This window comes from Crinia signifera, chromosome 8, assembly GCF_055691185.1.
Source record: "Crinia signifera chromosome 8, ASM5569118v1, whole genome shotgun sequence".
Classification (NCBI taxonomy): domain Eukaryota; kingdom Metazoa; phylum Chordata; class Amphibia; order Anura; family Myobatrachidae; genus Crinia; species Crinia signifera.
The window spans coordinates 52,894,750-52,918,454 of NC_139224.1; the positions used below are offsets into that span (position 1 = coordinate 52,894,750).

At 45.5% G+C, this 23,705-nt stretch overlaps 1 protein-coding gene across 6 annotated transcripts in view; it reads left to right on the forward strand.

Moving 5' to 3' along the window:
• The window catches only part of CHL1 (cell adhesion molecule L1 like), a 170,708-nt gene that overhangs the window by 31,921 nt on the left and 115,082 nt on the right, over positions 1-23,705 (forward strand). For 5 of the 6 annotated variants that reach the window (XM_083156373.1, XM_083156369.1, XM_083156370.1 and 2 more), the window contains exons 2-3: positions 19,534-19,619; positions 20,365-20,417. The exons of the other annotated variant lie outside the window; for it this stretch is intronic. The gene's annotated coding sequence lies outside the window, so the exon portion shown is untranslated. The remainder of the gene's footprint in view (positions 1-19,533; positions 19,620-20,364; positions 20,418-23,705) is intronic. 6 annotated transcript variants of the gene reach the window in all.

A 23,705-nucleotide genomic window follows, 5' to 3' on the forward strand; every position in this document is an offset into this window, starting at 1 on the left:
CAGTTAGTGCTGCAATACATAATGTTCCTTCACACCATTGTCTTTATACCACCTCCACAAACCCATTGAAAGCAAATTTTTCTACTTAATTTTTGAATCCCAGAGTTCTGTAAGAATTCAGTAATAATAACCAATGTGTTTCTGCTGCAGACATGTTCAGAATCAATGTACAGTAGCTGTATAATACACTCATATGTATCAAGATGCCTAGTGTTAATTGATCACTTGCGTTTCATGCATAATACCACTTTTACACCAAAATCCTGGGTCAAACCCGGAATGTTTGACCCAGGATCTTTACTCTTGGGTGCACGTTTCCGCTGCAAGGTATTGCTGTTTTTTTCCTGGTAGATGCATTTCTACTGAAAGGGAAAACACGGGAAAGCAGGGGCAGCGGGCATTGGCGAAGACCGGCGGGAGGGCAGCAGGCATCGGTGGGGATCGGTGGGGATTAGTGGGGATCGGTGACCAGCAGGCTTCTGCGGGCAGTGACCAGTGGTGTCGCATCGGCGGGCAGAGGCAGCTGCACAATGGCCAATCTCCGCTTCCCGGGTCAGAATTCCCGGTTAAAAGCTGTTTCCACAGCTCATTACCCGGGAAAGACCAGCTAAAACCCTGCTTGTGTCCTGGGTAAAAATCCCAGGCCAATTTACACATGGTTTTTATCTTGTCACCATTTCAATTTACAAAAATCGCAGGTAGGTGCGCAATCATGTGCAAAAGCCCGGGATTTTTATATCAGTGGAAAAGCGGTAATAGTTCACTCTATAAGGTGTTGATTCAGAGTAGCATGCTAATAAGGCATATTGTGCGGGCTTAAATGAGGATCTTTGCCTGTAGTCAGTGTTGGCCTTATCTATGTGACTGGCTGACCCGGTCCTTGTGACAGTAACTGTCTTTATTGTTGCCATGAATCTGCATCATTCCTATACCTGTGGAGATCCATCAAGAATCAGACAGATCTCTGAGTATGGAGTAGGATTGTCGATCTGCTGCTGGGATCGTGACAATCCACGGCAGTTATCGACAGAATGGGCCCGACAGCTTCTAAAGTCGGGCTCGTTCTGCCGTGATCCCTCTTCATTGCTGTCGTGAAAGACAGCATTGAATAGGGACCCGCCGCTAGTTTCCCCCATCAGGAATAGCGGCTGAGCATTGAATACTCCTAAAACCCGGTAATTTGCTTCTGGCGTGAAAGTGGTATTAGTGGTCTTAGAACACCAATAGGCTGATTAGGCTGCAGCTTAGGGCCCCAGAACTCGGGGGGGGGGGGGGGGGGGGGCTTGCAGGTGAAAGCTGAGAAATAAAATGAATGCCTAATTTATTCCATGCTTGTTAGATATCACCCATCCTGATGTAGTGTGGGGGTAAAGTCCTGCTTCCAGATGGCTGTTCCAATGTAACTTACAGATGTGACTATTACCTTATGCTACATCGCCAATTGTGCAACCTAAAGCCAAAGTCTCCTTCCCACACCACAAGTATTAGATCATACATGTCAGTTGTATAACCTTCCTTACATACACATGGGCAGTATGAATGGCGAGTCCCTGAGTGTCCATACACATGTGCTTACCAGCAATACAAGGGGAGCCACATGTGTATTAGACTAGGCCAGGGGTTCCCAAACTTTTTTTTTTTTTTAATCACGGCGCCCTAGAGCATCAAAATATTTTCGAGGAACCCTAGGCCAAATGCTTCTTATCGAGAAATTCAGAAAATAAAAAATTAAATTAAGTGCATTGTGTGTATATGTCACAGTTATCTGGTGAGGTACAGGATTTGTTCCTGTTTGTCCACATATGTTATGATTGGCAGCCACAAGCACTGGTTTTGCCTGTTACATTGCACATAACTAATATGAATTGATCCTGGTCCACCAACCCAAGGCACCCCTGCAAGTGTCCTGAGGCACCCCAGGGTGTCTAGGCACACAGTTTGGGAACCACTGGCCTAGGGCACCTGGTATCAGATCCTGGTGAGCACCCCATTATTGCTTAGCTAAAGGGGACACGTGGCTGAGCTGCTCACGGACTCATGCAACTGTGGAACAGCTATTAGTATGTAAGACAGTCCTTAATAGGTCTCCTCCAGGGAAAGTACTGTAACAGTAGATTCATATAGTTCATTTTGGTTGCTTTGGATGCTGTCCATAATTCTGACCTACTGAAATCTATCCAGCAATGGGTTATTCAGTGGGGCTTACACTTGCTCTAGTTATAATGACAAAAATCCCTTTTCTGGATATTTTGTCACACAATAATTGACCATTCTTCTTAATGGGCTAAGATCTTTTAACATATTTTTTTAACATACTGTAGATGATTTATTAATTGATTTGTAAAATGAATACACATTTTTGTAGAGATCAAGGCAGATCCTTTCTTGATTCCTACACTGTAGAATTGAGACAGTTAATATTAAAAGTATGAATATCTAGTGACTTAAACATTCAAAGAAGGTTCTTTTTTCAAAGGAAGATAATTTATTATTTATAGATAATATAATATTCATAAAGAAACCAATGTGCCAAGTCTGCACACAGAACCATTGTTCTAAAAAGTCAGAGACTTTCAAGTGGCCCAATTTAGCCTAAATTTGTACAAATCTGGTACAGTACATTTGTTGCCTGATTATGGTTCACTTGCAAAAGCAAATTCTCTCTAATGGACAAAACCATGTGCACTGCAGGTGGGGCAGATGTAACATGTGCAGAGAGAGTAAGATTTGGGTGTTCATTTGTTTCTGTGCAGGGTAAATACTGGTTGCCTTATTTTTACACTGCAAACCCCAACAAATCTAACTCTCTCCCCCACCTGCAGTGCATATGGTTTTATCCATGAAAGAGAGAATTTACTTTTGCGAGTGAACCAGAATCAGGCCCTTCATTGGGGTTGCTCACAGTCCAGAGATGGATTCTTGGCACAAAGGTGTGTCTCTAACTCAACTCAGGGACACGTCTTGTCTGTAATATCCTCTATACTCATCTTGTCTACCAGTGGCGGCCCGTACCTTTTCTGGGAAGGGGATCTGCCTCTGACCGTGATGCGTACAGCCCATAGAAGTAATTATGGTCCAGGCGCCTGTACAATACAAATGACAGGCATCGGGACCAGCGCGTGCCCAGTACTGATATAGGTACTGCGCATGCGCAATACTCCATTCTGCATGGCAGCTCGCAAAAAGGCATCCCGGAGGGAGGGAACACCTTGGTGACTGGCAGGTCAGACTTCCAATAAGAAATCACTGCCAGTCACAGTGAAGCAGGGCAGTCTCACAGACTGCATCTGGCTTCACTACAGTGGCAGATTTTACCTGCGGGGCTGCAGCCCATAGGTAAAAACCGCCACTGTTGTCTAACCAATATAGAGTGCCATCTAGTCTCATTTCATCATATCCCCATCACCCTCCTAAACACCGTCACCTCACATACCAATAAACCTATTAGGGTCTGAAACATAAAATTTGACAGCAGACTTTTATCTGTGAGCGGTGAAAACATCATTCGATGGTGAGCAATGGCGTCCACATGCTAGTAAGGGGAGGCAGGGGGGCATGCGCGTTCGGTGGGATTTCTCCCAAAGTTTCTACACTGAGTTATTGTATTATTTATCTTATATCATATTTATAGCAAACGTTAGTCTGTAATTATGTTTCCCAGTCTGTAATATATACTGTATACTGTATGCCTGCACACATCTACAATTCTTCTATTATTTAGTAACTATTTTCATGCACCTTCCGCTTCTTCTGCATTCGTGCCTGCCGCTATTGTTACCATTATCTCTTCAGTAGGTTCAGTAATGATCTTTCTGATGGTTTCAATAACTTGCTATAGACATTTCTTTGTGATGTATAATTAGACATATGCAGCACCAGAATAACATCAGGAAAAAAAAAAAAAAAATATATATATATATATATATATATATATATATATATATATATATATATATATATATATATATATATATATATATATATATATATATATATATATTTTCAAACCGGTAATTTAAACATTTTGTAAAGTATTTTCTTTTTACTATTGAATAATATTGTTATAGTAACTTATATTTATTATTTATACATTAACTTTTAGTTTTTGTAAGCACTGTAAGTAAGAGATATGTAATAGACACGCATTATGTAATGCAATCTGGGGATACAAGTCAGACAATGATTCCTGCACACTGACAACGTACACGTACAACTGTCGAATACAAGCGCAAGATTTATTCTGTCACCAGGGGGCACTGCCATTTACGCAGGAAGAAAAAGAAGGATTATGTGCCTTTCCTTTTCATGGTATTGCCCTATTATTGCCGTTTGATCTGGTAGTCATTTAGTTCCCGTAGAGACCACAGAAAAGTCACTAATTGCCACAATTGTTCAAAGCCACAGGACACGGGAGACAGAACAAGTCTAGGACTTTGAAGTTGGAAGATGTATCCTCTCCGCCATCTAAGCTTAAGTACAATATAGTGCAAAGGTGTTGTATGAATACCCATTTAATGAAGGATTAAGAATTTAAATGGTTGTAATATAATAAATTATATTTTTTGCATAAGTATTTTATAACCTGTCAGAGGTTTTTATTTTTATTTTTTTTAAATAACCTTCATGATCATTTTTTAATGCAGCACTAAGGGCCTTATTCTGGTTCACTCTCAGAGGCAAATTCCCTTTCAAATGGACAAAACCATGTGCACTGCAGGTGGGGCAGATGTTACTTGTGCAGAGAGAGTTAGATTTGGCTGGGGTTTTACTTCAAAGTGAGATCTATATTGCAGTGTAAAAATAAAGCAGTCAGTATTTTCCCTGCACGGAAACAAAATAACTCACCCAAATCTAATTCTCTCTGCACATGTTACATCTGCCCCACCTGCAGTGCAATGGTTTTGTCCAATTGAGAATGAATTTGCCTCTGAGAGTGAACCAGAATAAGGCCCTAAAAGTTTTGGTACCCGCTTCCACAGTGTACAGTACATTCAGCCATGGTCAGGAGGAATGAATTATCTTGCTGGTAAGGTAGCACATTATAGAAGTTATTCAGAACAGCCTCATGGGGGACTTTTAGTAAGAAATGGCCTTACAGTTTCAAAGCATTCCATAGGGCATATCTTGTCTATTCAACCCTATTTAAAAAGTATTTATCTGCCAACAGCACCTCTCCAGGAAGAGAGTTCCATCATTTAATTGACCTGACTGTAAAAAGAAATTCCATTAAAGGGTACAAAATCTTCTCTCTTCAAAGTCTGAATCCATGCCCACGTGGCCTAGACTCTTTCCTTAAATCAAAAAAGGGTGCCTGACAGTTCGTAATATTGGTCCCTGATATATTTGTACAGGATATGTAAAGTGACATTTAAGGGGAGACATTAGCATGTCTCCCCTTAAATGTCACTTTTCCAATGTAAACAATCCCACTTTGTCCAGCCTGTCTTTATATCCTAAATTCTCCAACACTTTTATTACTTTTGTTGTTCTTCTCTGGACTTTTTACAGTGCTGTGATGTCCTTTTTGTACTGCGGAGCCCAGAACTGCACACCAAAATTCTAGATGTGGTCTTACCAATGCCGAGTAGAGTGGCATAATTACATTCACGCCCCTAGCTTCCATGCCCCTTTTAATACAGGCTAGTATCCTGTTGGCCTATTTAGCTGCTACATGACACTGAGCGCTACACCCCAGTTTGTTGTCAATTCGGACTCCTAGATCTTTTTCCAATTCTGATTTACCCAATGCCACCCACTTAGGTTACAACTAGCACACTGGTTACTAAAGCTGGCCATACATCAGAAAGATCGATCTTAAGATCGATTGCGCTCATGATTGTGTACAATTTCCCTTGAAATCCCCGGCAGTCCTTGGTGGTTTTTGGACACACAATCTACACACAATCCATCTTACAATCAGTCATACAATCCATCTGCTGTATGATTGTGTATACAAGATGTGCACACAATCTGCATACAATCCATCATACAATCCATCTGATGATTGATTGTATGATTTGTGTACACAAGATGTGCGCACAATCTGCATACAATCCATCTTACAATCAATTGAGATTGTATGATTGGGTACAATATCTTTCTGATGTATGGCCACCTTTACTGTATGTCTCCCAAGATGCATAACCTTGCATTTATCAAAATTGAACCTCATTTTCCAATTTTTGGCCCACTCATCTAGTTTATTTAGATTGCTCTGGATTGTGAATAGATCCTAGTCTGTTTTAATCACCCCTATATCGTTAATGAATATGTTAAATAAAGGGGCCCTAGCACCGAACCCTTGTGGCACTCCACTTAGTACTGGTATCCAACCTGAAACTGCACCGTTTACAACCACTCTCTGTTCTCTCTACTGCTAGTTTCTTACCCATCTACAAATTTTTACCCCTAGTCCCCATAATGTCTAGTTATGGCTCTGAGCACTCAGCCTGACAAAGAATTCAAAGGAAATACCTGTACTGGACAATTTCACACTTCTCTGATTATGTAGTGTTTTCCTGTACACTTTCCTTACTATGTAAATTATGGTTATATATCAGGGGTGGCCAACCAATCAGAGGCAATGAACCAAAAAATATGTTACAGGTATGATAAAACAAAGAACCAATACCATGCAGAAATGGGCATGGCCTAGCTCCCACAAGGCCATGCCCCATTTTTTGATTCACACCTTTTGAATTAAGGTTCCCATACACTAGTAAGAATTATCTGACCTATAAATTACATCTGATTTCCCTTGAACTTCCCCGGAAGCTCCCCAGGAGGGCTAAATACAATTTGACACTTGACAATTTTTTGCATTGAATTTGCGTCAGATAAGTTTCATGCAATTTATCTGATGCAATAAATTGCATGCAATTTTTCTAATGCACATCACATGTACCATCAGATTTATCTGGTGGGTTGGACCTAGGGGGATTTTTAAATGTAATTGTGAAATGTATTCCATCTCCATGTTCCCCTCTGCCTCTATGCACCCTCTGCCACCTTGGTCTCTGCGGCCACCCTCTCCATCTCCATGTCCCCCTCTGCCTCCGTGACCCCTGTCTCAGCGCCCCCCCTCCATGTTCCCCTCTGCCTCTGTGCACACTCTGCCACCTTGACCCCTCTGTCTCTGCGGCCCCCCTCTCCATCTCCCCCTCTGTGCACCCTCTGCCACCTTGACCCCTCTGTCTCTGCGGCCCCCCTCTCCATCTCCCCCTCTGTGCACCCTCTGCCACCTTGACCCCTCTGCCTCTGCGGCCCCCCTCTCCATCTTCATGTCCCCCTCTGCCTCCATGACCCCTCTGTCTCTGCAGCCCCCCTCTCCATCTTCATTTCCCCCTCTGCCTCCGTGACCCCTCTACCTCTGCGCCCCCCCCTGTCCAGGTCCCCCTCTGCCTCCATGACCCCTCTGCCACTGTGGCCCCCCTCTCCATCTTCCCCTCTGTGCACCCTCTGCCTCTGTAACCCCTGTCTCTGTGGCGCCCCTCTCCATGTCCCCCTCTGCCTCCGTGACCCCACATAGACAGATGGGTCAAGGTGGCAGAGGGTGCACAGAGGCAGAGGGGGACATGGCGATAGAGTGGGATGTTTCACGTGATACTTCACATGTGATGTTGCTATGGGCAACCAATCAGATCCTGTCTACTATCTTCTAGAGCAGGCTTTCCCAACCACGGTCCTCAAGGCACACCAACAGTGCAGGTTTTAGTGATATCCAGGCTTCAGCACAGATGGTTTAATCAGAATCACTCAGGTACTAATTAAGTCACCTGTGCTCAAGCCTGGATATCTACAAAACCTGCACTGTTGGTGTGCCTTGAGGACCGTGGTTGGGAATGCCTGTTCTAGAGGGTGCTAAATAAATAAGAAGTAGAGGTACTCTTTACCTAGAAGGGCGCTCATCGCGGCCATCGCGGGCATCGCATGTACTAAAAAATCGCATGCGATGCGACCGACGCGATGACCGTGATTTCCCATAGGGAACGATGTTAAATGTCCCAATTGACCCAATTTTCCTGTTCAATGTCCCAATTGACCCGATTTTCCATAGGGAACAATGTTAAATGGCCCACAGAGGCCAAATAGGCACCCTGAAGTGTGAAATGGCCCCCCCAATTGTTAACGCCACCCCACGATCAACGTGAACCCGAAGCGTGGCGAGCGCAGCGAGTCCGCGAGGGGTGGCAGTACGCGTCCTACGACCTTTTCATACCCCCACTATCAACGTCGGCGTGGAGTTGAGAATAGAAAGTGTGGCGAGCGCAGCGAGCCACCGAGCCCGAAGCCTGGCGAGCGCACGCGGACACCTTCACAGGTATACGCGTCCCCTCGCGGGCTTCACAGCTGTCCGCGTCCCCTCGCGGGGCTCGCTGCGCTCGCCACGCTTTCTATTCTCAACTCCACGCCGACGTGGATAGTGGGGGTATGAAAAGGTCGTAGGACGCGTACCGCCGCCCCTTGCTCGCCACGCTTCGGGTTGACGTTGATCGTGGGGTGGCGTTAACAATTGGGGGGGCCATTTCACACTTCAGGGTGCCTATTTGGCCTCTGTGGGCCATTTAACATTGTTCCCTATGGAAAATCGGGTCAATTGGGACATTTAACATTGTTCCCTATGGGAAATCGCGGTCATTGCGTCGGTCGCATCGCATGCGATTTTTTGGTCGCATGTGATGCGACCGACGCAATTTTTCCCCCCTAACGATGCCCACGATCAAAATCGTGGGCGCCCTTCTAGGTAAAGAGTACTGTAGAGGTTCTGATTGGTTGCCCATAGCAACATCACATGTGAAGTAGAACACACATCTTAGTAAATTTCCCCCAATGACTCACAAAGTTAAGTAGACAGTCCACAAATACACTATGCAGACCCGCTCTGCTGTCCGTCCACCGCAGCCGCTCTGCCATCTAGCTGCCACATCCAGCCTTGCACCCCCTCAATGTCTCTTCCCGCTTCCTGGCAGTGGGTACAGCATGCTCTTCCCACGACGTCTTAACATCGCATCAATCACACAGCAATATTGCACACAGTCAGAGGAGGCAAGTGACAGTGTGTCGGGTGCGGGAGCCAGCACACAGCTGAGAAATGCACAGTCAAAAGCCACAGGTTGGCCACCCCTGTTATATGTGTATTACAAAAAACAATGGGCCTATTTAGTAGTCAGGCAGCTATTATTGGGTGCCAACTCCAGGGCAGGCGACGGGGGGGGGGGGGGGGTGTCAAAGGGGACACCTGTACTGGGCCTCAAGCTTGTGAGGGGCCCCAAGGTTCTGAGGCACTCAGGGGCTGAAAGCATAGCTACGGCAGTGTAGTGCCTAGCAATGGTTTATAAGGACACCCCCCCCCCCCCCCTGGTTCCTGAAAGGATACTTACTCGGATCCTCCTCCGGTATTAGTGAATATTAATTATGTTTCTTTTGTAACAATAAAAAAACACATTCAATATGCAGTTTACTGAAAATGTTTTGCTCAAGGGGGCGGGGTTAGGGGGCCCACCAGAGATATCAGTGTACTGGGCCCCAAGATTTCTGTTGCCAGCCCTGCCAACAACCTACCTCCCTCCTGTGATTCTGGAGAAAATTCACCACTCTAGCTACTATACCATAGTTTTTATTTTATTTTTGCCTTTTGAGGGTGGTTACTGTGTGCTAATATCCTCCTATTCTGGGCTCCCAGACTTCACATGTTATCTCCAAAGACTCTATACAAAACAAACCTTCTCTGTGCTCCTCTACCGCTCAAGAGAACCCCTGGATGCACAATGGGGTAATGTAGATTTTGTTCTGTGTTCAAATATCCATGGCTGAATTGAGGCAGTGGGACTGTTGTGCACCCCCAGCTGGCAGCACTACCACCTATTACCTAGTGGTAAACTATCCTTACAGTCAGTACTATAGGGAGGCAACACATTGTATTGTATACAATGGAGGATGTAGGAATTATTATTATTTTTTGTGGGGGTGACGAACAATAGTGAGCCTAGGGACAGTCTGACCCCTAAATCCGCCTCTGAGCTACAGATATGTCCTTTTAGGTCAAGGAAAAACATTCTATACTACAGGGAGGGAGCACATTATATTCTATAATATAGGGAGGGGAGTTACGTCATATTCTATGCTATGGGGAGGGGGGGCATGATCTCTTGTGTCTGTCAGAGAAGCACAGCGTGCTCCGCGCTTTCCGGAAGTGGAGCGCTGTTAAAGGAATCCACTGGGCAACGAGCTATCCCCTTGGCAACAAGCATGTAAGTCCCCCTAAAAATGAGCATGTAAATCCCCTTGCAACAAGCATGTAAGTCCCCCTTGGGAAACGAGCAACCCCTTGGCAACAAACATGTAAGCCCCCTTAGCAATGAGCATGTACAGTAAGTACCCTTGACAATGAGCATGTAAGTCTCCCCTAGCAATGATCAGTCCCCTTGGCAATGAGCATGTAAGTCCCCTTGGCAATGAGTATGTAGGTTCCCTTGGCAACGAGCATGTCACTAGCCAATGGGCAACAAACATATAACTCCAACTGGCAATGATGATGTAACACCTGGCAATGAGCACGTAACCCCCTGGCAACAAGCATGCAACTCCCCTTGGCAACGAGTATGTAACCCCCCCCCCCCCAAGCAACAAGCATGAAACTGACCCTAGCAATAAGCATGGAACTCCACCTAGCAATGAGCAATTAATCCCCCTAGCAATGAGTATGTAACTTCTCCCTTGGCAACGCGCATGTAAGGCCCCTTGGCAACAAGCATATAATCCCCTTTGGCAATAAGAATAAAACCCCTGACCCATGGCATTGAGCAAGAAACCTCTGGCAAGGAACATGTAGCCTCTGACAACAATCATCTAATTATGTGGCATAATATGTAATAAGCATTACAATATGTGGTATAATGTGTAACGGGCATTATGGTGTGTGGTATAACGTGTAATGGGCATTATGGTGTGTCGCATTATGTGTAATGGTCGTGAATATCAAATTATTTCTCCTGCAGTGGAGGCATGCGAGTGGATGTGTTTTCATTGCACGTCCCCTCTCATGGTACTGAGGGGAATCGGCGGGGGGTATTCGGCAGGGCGGCATCTCAGATGCTCGATAAACTGCAATGTTTGTAGTTTACCAAGCAAACCAGTATCAGGGCCATAGTGCCTAGAATATTCTGCTGATTTTACAATAGTGAACCTGGTAATATAACAAGACTGTGTAATAACAGACCTAGAGGTACTGTAGATTGCTTGCAAGCAAGTGAGTATTGTAATTTTCCTGTCATCCTGAGGCTCAGTTTTGTTTTCACTCCTTCTGCTGGGCTCTGATCTAATAACCATTGAGCTTTAGATATTCCTAGTAGATGCATTGCAGCACTGCAATCTTTCTTTAGTGCGTTCCAAAATACAGCTCACATTAAAAATAATTTTTTTTAATAGAAGTCATTGTTGACAAATGTTGAATATTGTTTTTACTAAAATGTATCAGTCTGAGTGTTTTATGCCTTTTAGGGTGGAATTTAATTAGCCATGGTAAATTACAATGGGCTAATTGATCCCCAAGGGCTATTCACTATTCCTGAAGCCAGGACTTCCTAGGGATTTTTTCACCTGCTTCAGCGGCTCCGAAAGATACCTTATAACTAGCGGGTTAGCAAGTGCCGCTACCTTGTTAAGACGCAAATGTTTTTCAAGATTCTGGTCCAGATTCAAGGCGGGATGTTCTAACATCCGCTGCCCATTTTCGCCCCCCATTCGCCAGCCACCGCATTCTTATTAATCGCATATGCTCTAACATATGCGATTATTAACACAAGGGTCAGCTCTTGCGATAAGAGGTGTCCCTTGCGATGCGGCCACGGCACTGGACTTCCAGGTCAGAGACCCAGGAGTCCGCCTGCGCATGTGCAGAGTGACGGGGACGGCAGGGGGCATGCTTGGAGGATCCGTGACAGATCCCTCACAGTAGCGCTGCGGTAAGAAGCCCATAGGCTTCAACAGGGAATTGCCAGCTTTTGCTGGCGATTCCCTCCACAGCGCTGTTACTGCGGAGGGGGGACAGAGCATACAGAAATGCGGTAAAAACCCCGATAACAGGGTTTTTACCCCATTTCTGCTTTAGAGAATCTCCCCCTCAGTAAAGCAAGCCATTTTGTGTCTGGAGCAAACCATTGTGGTGATTCAGAACCGCTCGTAGCGAGCCGAATTCGGTCCCCCATCCGATGTTAGGGGAAAGCGCATGCTCATGTGCAAATATGCCGTGACATTTACTCCAGGATGAGAGGGCAGCGGAACACCCAGCGTTTCATGGGCGAACGCATGAGGATCGATGCCTGCTTGGAGCGGGTGGCTGATTTCACATGATGTCAGCGACCGCCCAGAATTCGGCCATCTCCGGCCACAATGAAAGTCGGGTTAGACTGACTTTTTTAGCGCAGGGGAAAAAAATCATTTCATGGTGAACGACCATCGAATGATTTGTCTCCCGTGCGGCTTCATGCAAGCGCATGCTACTGAACGGATTCGGGTGGCGGGTGGGGCGGGCATTCAGCAGGGTGGCGGCAGCATTTACCTGCTCGCTAGGCTTCATATATATTCAGCCTAGAAAACAGGTCTGAATCAGGCCCCATGCCGCTTTGAAAGGGGAGCAAATACATGTACTGTATATTGTTTTTCTGTAGGGTAAATACTGGCTGCTTTTGCATGTAGCCCATAGATGTTAGACAGCGTTATGTTTACACTGCAATTTAGATTTCAGTTTGAACTCACCACACCCAAATCTAACTTTCTCTGCATATGCTACATCTGCCCCACCTGCAGCGCAGCATTATTTGAGTGCTTTTTTGCTTTGCTAAAGCTGTACCAGGCCCTCTGTGTGATAAGAGGTGCTAACACGGCTGTGACAAGGGAGTGCAGTTGAATAGAAACGGCTGTTATCGTCCAGAGCTACCTCACCTTAGTAATGATGGAATACACACGGATGACTGGCGGTGGGGATGCCGGTGATCAGAATACTGACGCTGGCAATCCTCTGCAGGGAATCCCAAGATGTCAGACACTAAACAAGTTGCGCTTATTAATACATACACCCACGGAATGAATAATGCATAAACAATTTATTATTACAACACAATATACAACACAATATATACTCAAATAAGCTCCCGAGGGTATAAAATACATGTAAATGTTAGGATATTTTAAATTATTGGTAGCTAGTTACTAGCAATAATAGAAGTAAATCCAAATGACTATAAATTCATATGCGAGGTCCCTTGCTGGGCTCCACTCGATCCTTTAAATGTTGTGTTGTATAGAGAACAAAATAAGTTCTTGGATAATAGTTAAGGTATTGTTGGATTAAGATTGAGTCAGCCTGCAATGTAAAGACGTCTAAATGACCAATCCAAACGGCTCTCTGTAGGTACCAGTCCGTTAGATCAGGGAGCTGCAGCGGGTCATCAACCGAAGATATGTCGGTAGATGAAGAATGCCTAGTCACCACAACTGGTGGAAGGATGCTGGGACCTGTCTGCATGGCTGAGGGTGTGCAGACTGCAGCAGATGGATTCACCTGTAGTCTTTCTAAATGGATTAGTCTCCGCAACTGCTGGAGGGCCGCTAGGAGACATATGTACGTCCGATGGATGTGTGGACTTTGGCAGGTGGAATTGGCTATATAGTAGTGCCATGCTGTTAAACCTCTACATCTACAGCACCAGGAGGGTTCCATCTCCACCTGCCAGAATCAGCTGAGAAGCTGTGTAATGCTCTGTCTGATTCGGCTGCGGCATCTGCTGGTAGCAGAAAAAGGACTTCCAAATGAGTTCAATAACTATCAGATGGACACGGGTATAAGAGCAATGTTAAAATGGGTCCTTAAGCAAAAAGAGCACCAGTTCCTTAATGCATTTTGGTGTTGTAGTGTTCCTTCTAGGAACTAACTGCGGCAGGGCGCTGGTGCTTGGGGGCACCATAAGGGGGTCGGACCGGGCTCGCCGACATCATCATTGTGGGCGTTCCCATGCCACCGATGTCACTAAATGGGGCGTGTTCGGGCTGCAGCATCACTAAAGGGGGCGTGCCCGGGCCGCCACCATCGTGCAAGGGGGGCGGACCTGGCCCCGCCGAAGTCCCTGAGCTGCCGGGGAAGCCTAGTGCCGCTGAAATTGCGCTGCCTGGAGCTTCCCCGGGCACACCAGCAAGACAGGCAGCAGGCTCTTTTAGCAGGGCGCTGCTGGAGGGGCAGGGTGCATTTTGCCCTTTAAAAATCTGGCAGGGCGCAGCGCCTTGCTAAAACAGCCTAGCGGGAACACTATGTGGTATATGGTCCCGACAGTCGAGATCGCGACAGTCATTAGTCATTAGGGGATCCCGACTGGCCGGACTCAGACAGCGTGGCCAGCGCAACAAAGCCCCTTGCGGGCTCGCTGCACTCGCCACACTGCGGGCGCGGTGGCTCTCTACGCTCGCCACCTATTCTATTCTCCCTCTATGGGGGTCGTGGACCCCCACGAGGTAGAATAGCCGGTGGCCATCAGGACCCAGAGTGTCTGGGTTTTGACTGTCGGGGTAATGACTGTCGGGATCCCGACTGTCGGGAATCTGTCGGGATCCTGACATGCATTTCATACCCCCACTATCCGCGTCCCCTCGCGGGCTTCACAGCTGTCCGCGTACCCTCGCGGGGCTCGCTGCGCTCGCCACGCTTCGGGCTCGGTGGCTCGCTGCGGTCGCCACACTTTCTATTCTCAACTCCACGCCGACGTGGATAGTGGGGGTATGAAAAGGTCGTAGGACGCGTACCGCCGCAGTCAAGCAGTCAACCATCTACTTTAAATAGATGGTTGACTGCTTTGTTGTTTGACCTTAATACTTAAAAGAAAAGGTAGAACATTGTAGCACGATGAGAGGATCTGGTAATAAGAGTATACTGTAATTGCATAATATTAACTATTCTGTAGGGGAATGTTATTAACTGAAACACTAATGTTGGGGCATATTATTTTCTGGAGCATTACTATGGGGGGGGGGCATATTAATAACTGGAATGCTGCTGTGGGGGGCATATTATTAACTGGAGCATTACTCTGGGGGCATATTAATAACTGGAATGCTGCTGTGGGGGGCAGATTATTAACTGGAGCATTACTGTGGGGGCATATTATTAACTGGAGCATTACTGTGGGGGGATATTATTAACTGGAGCATTACTGTGGGGGCATATTAGCTGGAGCATTACTAAGGGGGCATATTATTAGCTGGAGCATTACCGTGGGATGTGGGGGCATATTATTTTCTGGAGCATTACTGTGGGGGCATATTATTATCTGGAGCATTGAGGGGGGCATATTATTATCTGGAGCATTACCGTGGGATGTGGGGGCATATTATTTTCTGGAGCATTACTGTGGGGGCATATTATTATCTGGAGCATTGAGGGGGGGGGGCATATTATTAACTGGAGCATTACTGTGGGGGCATATTACTAACTGGAACATTTACTGTGGGGGCACATTATTTTCTAGAGCATTACTGTGGGGGCATATTATTGTCTGGAACATTTACTGTGGGGGCATATTATTGTCTGGAGCATTACTGTGGGGCAAATTATTAACTGGAACACTGCTCTGGCGGGCATATGACTTTCTAGGGCATTACTGTGGGGGCTTTTTATTAACTGTCACACTACTGGTGGTTGTATTATGGGGTGTGGTATAACACACCGACAATCGGGATTCTGATACACTGCAGGCACAGTGGCTTGCTACGCTCGCCACCTATTCTATTCTCCTTCTATGGGGGTTGTGGACCCCCATGAGGGAAAATAGCCACTGCCCGTCTGTCTGGGTTTTAGCAGTCGGGATTCCAATGTCAGTGTAATGACTGTCGGAATCCCAACTGCCGGTCAGTCATCCGGCACCTGTATTATGAACTGGGCCTTTGTATTTATTTGTTCCTATTTTCTTAAATCTTCTTTTCTAAATTAAAACAAGCACATATGGAGTGGTATGTACTTGTATGCAATTCTGTTGTACAGTTATTTGCACTTGCAACTCCAGGGGACTAACTGCGTGGTAATTGGACAAACATCAGTGAGGTCATGGTAATGGCATAACAGGCTATTCAGAGCTGTGTATATGCGTAAATACACCTGATTTCAGATATACCATTTGATCCTAGAGCAAGTGAATGCTGATAATGGGTATCAAACAAGCAACTGAATAGAGCGGAGGCTGTCCGCCCGCAGTGATGTAGACAATGCTGCATACCCGTTGTATGCATTTAGTTTTGTGCACACAGTCTAGGATGCCCTGTCAATGGCCACACTCTATTACGTTTCTGCACTAATGTTCTACTGCAGATATCTGATAACACATCAGCATTTTTTTTAAAACACTTATTTCTCGGAATGAATAATTTCCATGATGACAGTAATAGCATTACAAGCAGGGCAGGAAAAAAGATTTCAAAGGGATATTAAAGGTCTGAGGCCCCGGTCAACTATCAAGTTTATATTTATTCCATGAGAAAGAAATCTGGATTTATTGGTTGGAATTGTACTAATAACATCTTTTATTATTGAATAAATTTATTAGAAATAGAAAAACAATATTTTCTTAATAAGGAATTCTAAAATGTATTAACAAAATCAGAACGCAAGAAAAATGTAAACTTCCATGTAATGTTATTGATATGTATGTATGTATGTATGTATGAATGTATGTATGTATGTATGTATGAATGCATATATTCTGTTTTGTGTATCTGTGCAATGTTTTATATATTAGTATGTTGGTTTTTAGAGCAATCTCTGAATAGGCATATGTGAAATGCTGGAAAATAAACCAAAGACTAAAAAAAAAAAAAACATTTTCAAGTATACTTTCAATAATTCAAGAGCACTTGCAATGTCTCAGTAGAGTAGGACATAAACACTTCAAATTAAATCACACAACATTTTTAGAATATTTTCCAATTGAAGCTCAGCAGTGAAAGCTGTCAGAATCCAGTCTTAGCTTTTAACAGAATAGAAACTGGTCATACTTTCCCTATAAATGTCCATGTGACGGTAGCTGCCATCACTGCCACTGAGCATTTTTGTTGGCACTGACCTTTGTGCAAGAGATCCATCGGAAATCAGATTGATTAGTGCATACCAACAACTCTAAATACCGTTCACTAGTTACTTACCTACAGGGCCGCCACTAGAAATGTTGGGGCCCGGGACTGACCTACAGTCTGGGCCCCCAGCAGCACAGCGCCATATCTCCACCCCCCCCACGCCTGCCCCCGCCCTGCCTCCCCCATTACGATTACTAACCATCACCCCACGGCAACGTCCTCCATGGTCTTCAGCCTCCATGGTCCGGAGCGCACAATGCACAGTGCAGCCTGCAGAGCTCCGAGCCCCTCTGTGTTCTAGGCTCGGCACTCTGCAGGCTGCACTGTGTATTGTGTGTGCTTGGTGCCAGTGCCGGCGCGGGGGGAGGCTGTGTGTGGGTACAGGGGGAGGCTGTGTGTGGATGCGAGAGGGGCTGTGGGCAGCTGCCTGGGCCCCTTCAGAGGCCGGGGCCCGGGACAACTGTACCCAGGGCACCCCCTTGTCGGCGGCCCTGCTTACCTTATATCTCTATTAGGGCCTGGTTAAGGGTTCCAGAATCCCTATCTACCTTAGGCATGTCAACCTTTTCCATGTGTCAACCTTCAGTGGTCAATCCAATGTATGTCGACCTTAATTTGGTCGACATACCCGACTACAGGAGGGGTTATGATTTGTTTTGTTTACATTTTTTTCTAGTAAATGGGTAGGAAGGGGCCCCAAATGCATTGCTTTTTCCAGGGCCTACAATGCTATTTAGAAGGCCTTGCATGTAATGCCCGATTTAGGCCCTTATTCTGGTTGGTGCGGCCGGAGCCGCACACGGTGCTCCGGCCGCACAAACCAATCCCCGCCCACGAGACGGATCGCCACGGCCGTCCGTACACGGACGGCTGGCGATCCGCATAAAAATGGTGGGGCGTACGCCTCCACCATGGTGGGAGCTGCCCCCTGCATTCGATGGTCGTCGACCATCGAAGGCAGGGCCGCACGCCACAGCAGCTCCCGCAAGCTGAGACCACACGGACAATCGTCCGTGTGATAGCTTGTATGGGGGCTGAGAGCTGACATCCGGCGACGTCAGCTTTCCGCCCCCATCAGTGGCGTCATGCCCTGATTAGCATGCATACGCCCCGCGTTTGCATGGGAACGCCCATGAAACGCGGGGCGTATACATAGGGAAATGAGGGTATGAAGCCCCTCACGCCCCTATACGCCCCCTTTGCGGCGGACGAAATACGTCTGCGGCGAATGGGGCTGCACATGCGCAGATTGACCTCTGCGCATGTGCAGACTAAAAACATCGGCGGTACGGCCGCACGTGGGCCGTACCGTCCGATACAGAATAAGGGCCTTAGAGTGGGCTTCAACTGGTCCTAACCATAATTATGTCTCATACATAGGGCCTGATTCTGGTTCACTCGCAAAGCAAATTCTCTCTCTAATGGATTTATCCAATTAGCATGCATTTTAATTATGCTAATTGAGGTATCTCAGTATTTTGGTTTATACCTACTGTATCTTTAAATATGTTTATTATGAATCATAATTTAGGTGAACACATAAAGGCCATTATTCTGTCAACCAGTCAGATTCTGTTTTCCGTTTTCTAGGATGCAATAGAGAAATGATAGACAGAGGCCCTTATTGTGGTTCACTCGCAAAGGCAAATTCCTTCTCAAATGCCATGTGCACTGCAGGGGGACAGATGTAACATGTGCAGAGAGAGTTTAGATTAGTTATTTTGTTTCTGTGCAGGGAAAATACTGACTGCTTTATTTTAACACTGCAATATAGATCTCACTTTGATATAAGACCCCACCCAAATCTAACTCTTTCTGCACATGTTAAATCCATTTCAGAAGAACGGCTTGTCTGTTTTAGAAGCTTTAGAAGAACCAGGGCCGCCAAGATAGGGGGGGGCAGGTACAAATTATAACACTCCCTCCTCAACTTTAGAGTGTTTTTTCACCCCCCCCCCCCCCTTAAACATTTTGGGGACGTGGCCTAATAACAGGAGGTGGCCATGCCTCCCCCAATTATGCCACGCCCCCAAATTTTACCATGGCTCAGCATACCTCTCAGCGGCCCTGAGAAGAACTAACCCCACGTGTCTTACTTTAAATGCAGATGTAATTTTGTAAATCCACACAGCATCTTCTGTAAGCAAATCTCAGGTCACATCACCATGGGAGTATGTCAGGTTTGATTACCAAAAAGTGTTGGATAATATAGGCCGCAATAAAAACTATTTGTCCACTTACATATATATATCATTTTCCAGTTATGTTTTTTTGGTATGGCCCTATAGTTATTTGTAGAGAGGCCGAGCCCAAAACATGCTGTAACTAGTTGCAGACTCCCGGGAAGTGTTGAGCAACAGCGTAAATACAGTGTGCTGTACATGGATATAATACGTGCTAATTGAGATCTTGTCCTGACAGGTAATTGTAACAATCATCATCGTACTGTGCTGGAATATTAAAGACTAGGCAGATAATTACAATCAGGATATCGGAATCTTAACAGGGTGAGTACAGTATATACATCGGTACTATGCAATTATAGGTCTATCTGTCAATGTGTATGTGTGACTCGCAGGTATGATGTCAGTTACATTGTCAGTCATGGGTGCGGTTTAGTACATCCACCGCATCCACTGTCCAGAATATTTCATACCGCGTTTCATTTCTCTGCTTCTCAATTATTTCCCTTCATATTTCCAGAGAAAAAGGTGATATTTCATGTTGTATTGAACTAGTTACATTTTTTTGTTTTCCATTTGCTTTTGTATTCAGTCACAGGTTATCTTATAGTATTACTATATTAGGGAACTAAACTGCATGCGGATTGTAAACTTGATTTCAGTTCAGTTTCAGTTAATCAAAGGCATTTAAAGCTGCAAATTGGACTTTCGCTGTTCATCCGTAGAGTTCAGGATTGTGGTGTTTGTTCTGACGTTTGTTATTTTAACCCTTTGAGTGCCAAGTGAATTTGGTAAAATTTAGTGAAAATTGCCAAGCAAACATTTTGGTTCATCATATTGACCTGTAATATTTACCTTTTTATATAGGAAATATATATATTTTTTTAACACATTTTTTTTTTTTAATTTATATAACAAATGTGAGCGACGCTGGCATTTTTAGCGGGTGTTTTGAACATCTCTCACAGAGATGATGGCACTCAAGGGGTTAATGTAGTGTTTGTGGATTCTGCACAGAGATCTTTCTTTGCTATTGGTCTGGAATGAGCAGATTACTTTTTGTTTGCAGGGAGATGGGCACCTGTGACAGTAGCTCTGGCAGCCCCTGAGGACATATAACAGGTGGGACTATGTATTCTGGACATATTTTAATAATGTTATCTGTATTTTTAAAACATTGTGTACACAAAATTGGTTTTCACTATATGAAAGTGGCCACAGCAAGACATCTCCAATGTGCAATTATATTATGCTGGCTTTGCAACAGTCAATTGCATATAGAATTGCATGAATGTTAGATTTGTATATGAATATAACATATTTAATTATTTTGTCAGTTTAATTTAAAAAAAAATTTAAATTAAACATAGATTATCCGAGCATTTGCTGCTCAATAGACACATTCATATTATTGGCACATTGATATTTTTTTATGCTTTTCAAGCATAAATATCATGAATTTAAAGGCTGTATGTGCTATTTTATGGGCCCATTTATCATTGTATACTTGCAGCTACTTCTCTGTTATCAGGGGTCACCAGCAAATATACAGTATATCTCCCCAAAATGATATCTCCGATACCTGCTGTGATCCTTCCATTTTCACCCACACTTTCCATGGGGATGCGATGCTGGTCGGTTAACCAATATCCAGAATGCAATATTCCTGATACTGGCCCCCAGAGAATACGTTTATATACATAATATATACATAATATACTGTGTATATATATATATATATATATATATATATATATATATATATATAACAATATAATGGGATCAGTAAAAACTGAGAATTCTCATAATAAAAAACTGCCACAGGTGGCATGATTCATAAACGTTTGCTGATAACGTCCAGGTATCCAATTGCGCACTGTCATTTACCACACAACTAAATGGGTTAATATAGCACAATAGTCTTATCGGGCTATCCAATGGGAACAGTTAAAAGCTGCGTTATTTTTATCATGCTGTAAATTTTTGTTTTAGCCAATACCACATGGGATCTATAAGTCCCTGCACCCATGTGTCATCGGAAAAATACGAGTCTCCGGCAGCTGCTTATCTCTGCTTTAAGTTATGATCTTTAAGGCTGTGTACACACGGGGGCGATTTTGTCTAATATTGCGGGCAATATGGTCGCTAAGCGACCATATTGCCCACGATGGAAGTGTGCACCGGCGATATATCGGGTGCGCGCTCCCGTTTTCTCTCCCGTAGTGATCGCTGGTCGCAGGAACATGCTCCTGCGACCAGCTGATTACCTCTGCCGGGCTCCCCCGGCAGTTTCTTTTTCATCAGCGACCATCTCTGGTCGCTGATGCAAACAGGACACTGAACGATATATCGCTCATCGTGAGTATATATTTTCGCAAATGTATATTATTTGTAATTTACCTTTGATTTGCTTCTGTGAGTTTAGTTTTTCTTATTAATTGGCACGATAATAGAATTTTCATTACATATATATATATATATATATATATATATATATATATATACACACACACACACACACGCAAACAGAACAGCAGGCTTGTCTCATACAGCCTGATTCAGACCTGCTTACTGGGCTGCTAGTGTTCAGAGCCCAGCGAGCACATAACCACCATCACCTGTCCTGTGAAATCCCACCTTACGATCGAGTTTGCAGGGCTGCAAACGGATACTGGTACACATACGTTCGTATGCGGCTGCCAAGAGGAGAAAGTCATTCGATTTTTACTTACCATCGAATGATTTTTCCTCATCTCCCTGCAGGGCCGTTTCTAGAGGCGGACAAGCCGTGCAGCAGCCCGGGGCGCCGCACGGCTTGTCCACCTCTAATAAACAGCCGGGGCGCCCGGCAGCAGCTCCCCCCAGCGCTGCCTCCCTTCCTCCCCCCTCTACGGCTCGCCTCTCAGGGCTCACCGTCCACCGCCGGCGCCGCTGATTGATTTCCATGGGGAGGGGAGGGAGCGCATCGTGCGTCTCTCCTTCCCCTCTCTCACTGTGTCACTGGGCTGTCAGCCAATCAGGAGACAGCCCGCGATGTATGGATGGCTGACAGCTCAGTGAAGGGGAAGGAGAGACATGCGGTGCGCTCCCCTCCCCTCCCCAAGGAAGATGAACAAGAGGCAGCACTGCAGCAGAGGCGATGGCAGCAGGGGGAGGCACGCACAGTGAGTTACTGTATATGCTGCTTCCGGCACTGTGGGGCATATTGGCACTGTGGGGCATATTGGCACTGTGGGGCATATTGGCACTGTGGGGCATATTGGCACTGTGGGGCATATTTGGCACTGTGGGGGCATATATCTGTGGCACTGTGGGGGCATATATCTGTGGCACTGTGGGGGGCATATATCTGTGGCACTGTGGGGGCATATATCTGTGGCACTGTGGGGCATATTTGGCACTGTGGGGGCATATATCTGTGGCAAAGTGGGGGCATATATCTGTGGCACTGTGGGGGCATATTTGGCACTGTGGGGGCATATATCTGTGGCACTGTGGGGCATATTTGGCACTGTTGGGGCATAGCTGTCACTGGGGGCATATATGTGTGGCGCTGTGGGGGCATATGTGTGGCACTGTGTGGGAATAGCTGTCACTGTGGGGGCATATATGTGTGGCGCTGTGGGGGGCATATCCAGCACTGTGGGGGCATATATCTGTGGCACTGTGGGGGCATATATCTGTGGCACTGTGGGGCATATTTGGCACTGTTGGGGCATATCTGTCTCTGTGGGGGCATATATGTGTGGCGCTGTGGGGGCATATGTGTGGCCTTTGAGGGAATAGCTGTCACTGTGGGGGCATATATGTGTGGCGCTGTGGGGGGCATATGTGTGGTACTGTGGGGGCATATGTGTGGTACTGTGGGGGCATATTTGGCACTGTGGGGGCATATCTGTGGGGACATATCTGTGGGGGCATATTTGGCACTGTGGGGGCATATGTGTGTCACTGTGGGGGCATATATGTGTGGCACTGTGGGGGCATATCTGGCACTGTGGGGGCATATTAGTAAATGGCATCAGTTGTGCGGCAGCGGCTCGTGGGGCATAATGTGTAATGGGCATTACGGTGTGGGGAGTATTGCGTAATTGCCATCCCAGTGTGGGGTGTAATGGGCATCACGGTGTGCAACAAAAATGTGTCATTTTTATCACGGTGTGCGGCGTAATATGTAATTGGCATCACAGTGTGCGGCATAATGTGTAATTGTCATTACAGTGTGTGACGTAATGTGTAATTGGCATCACGGTGTGCGGCGTCATGTGTAATTGGCATCATGGATAAATAGTGTATAATGATTTAAGTAGCCTGTCATTGTTTGGCCTTGATCTGTGAGGTGTACTAGGTAACTGTGTGGGCCTTTATGTTTTTTATGTCACTGTGTGGCCTTCAGCCTGCCAACTTAAG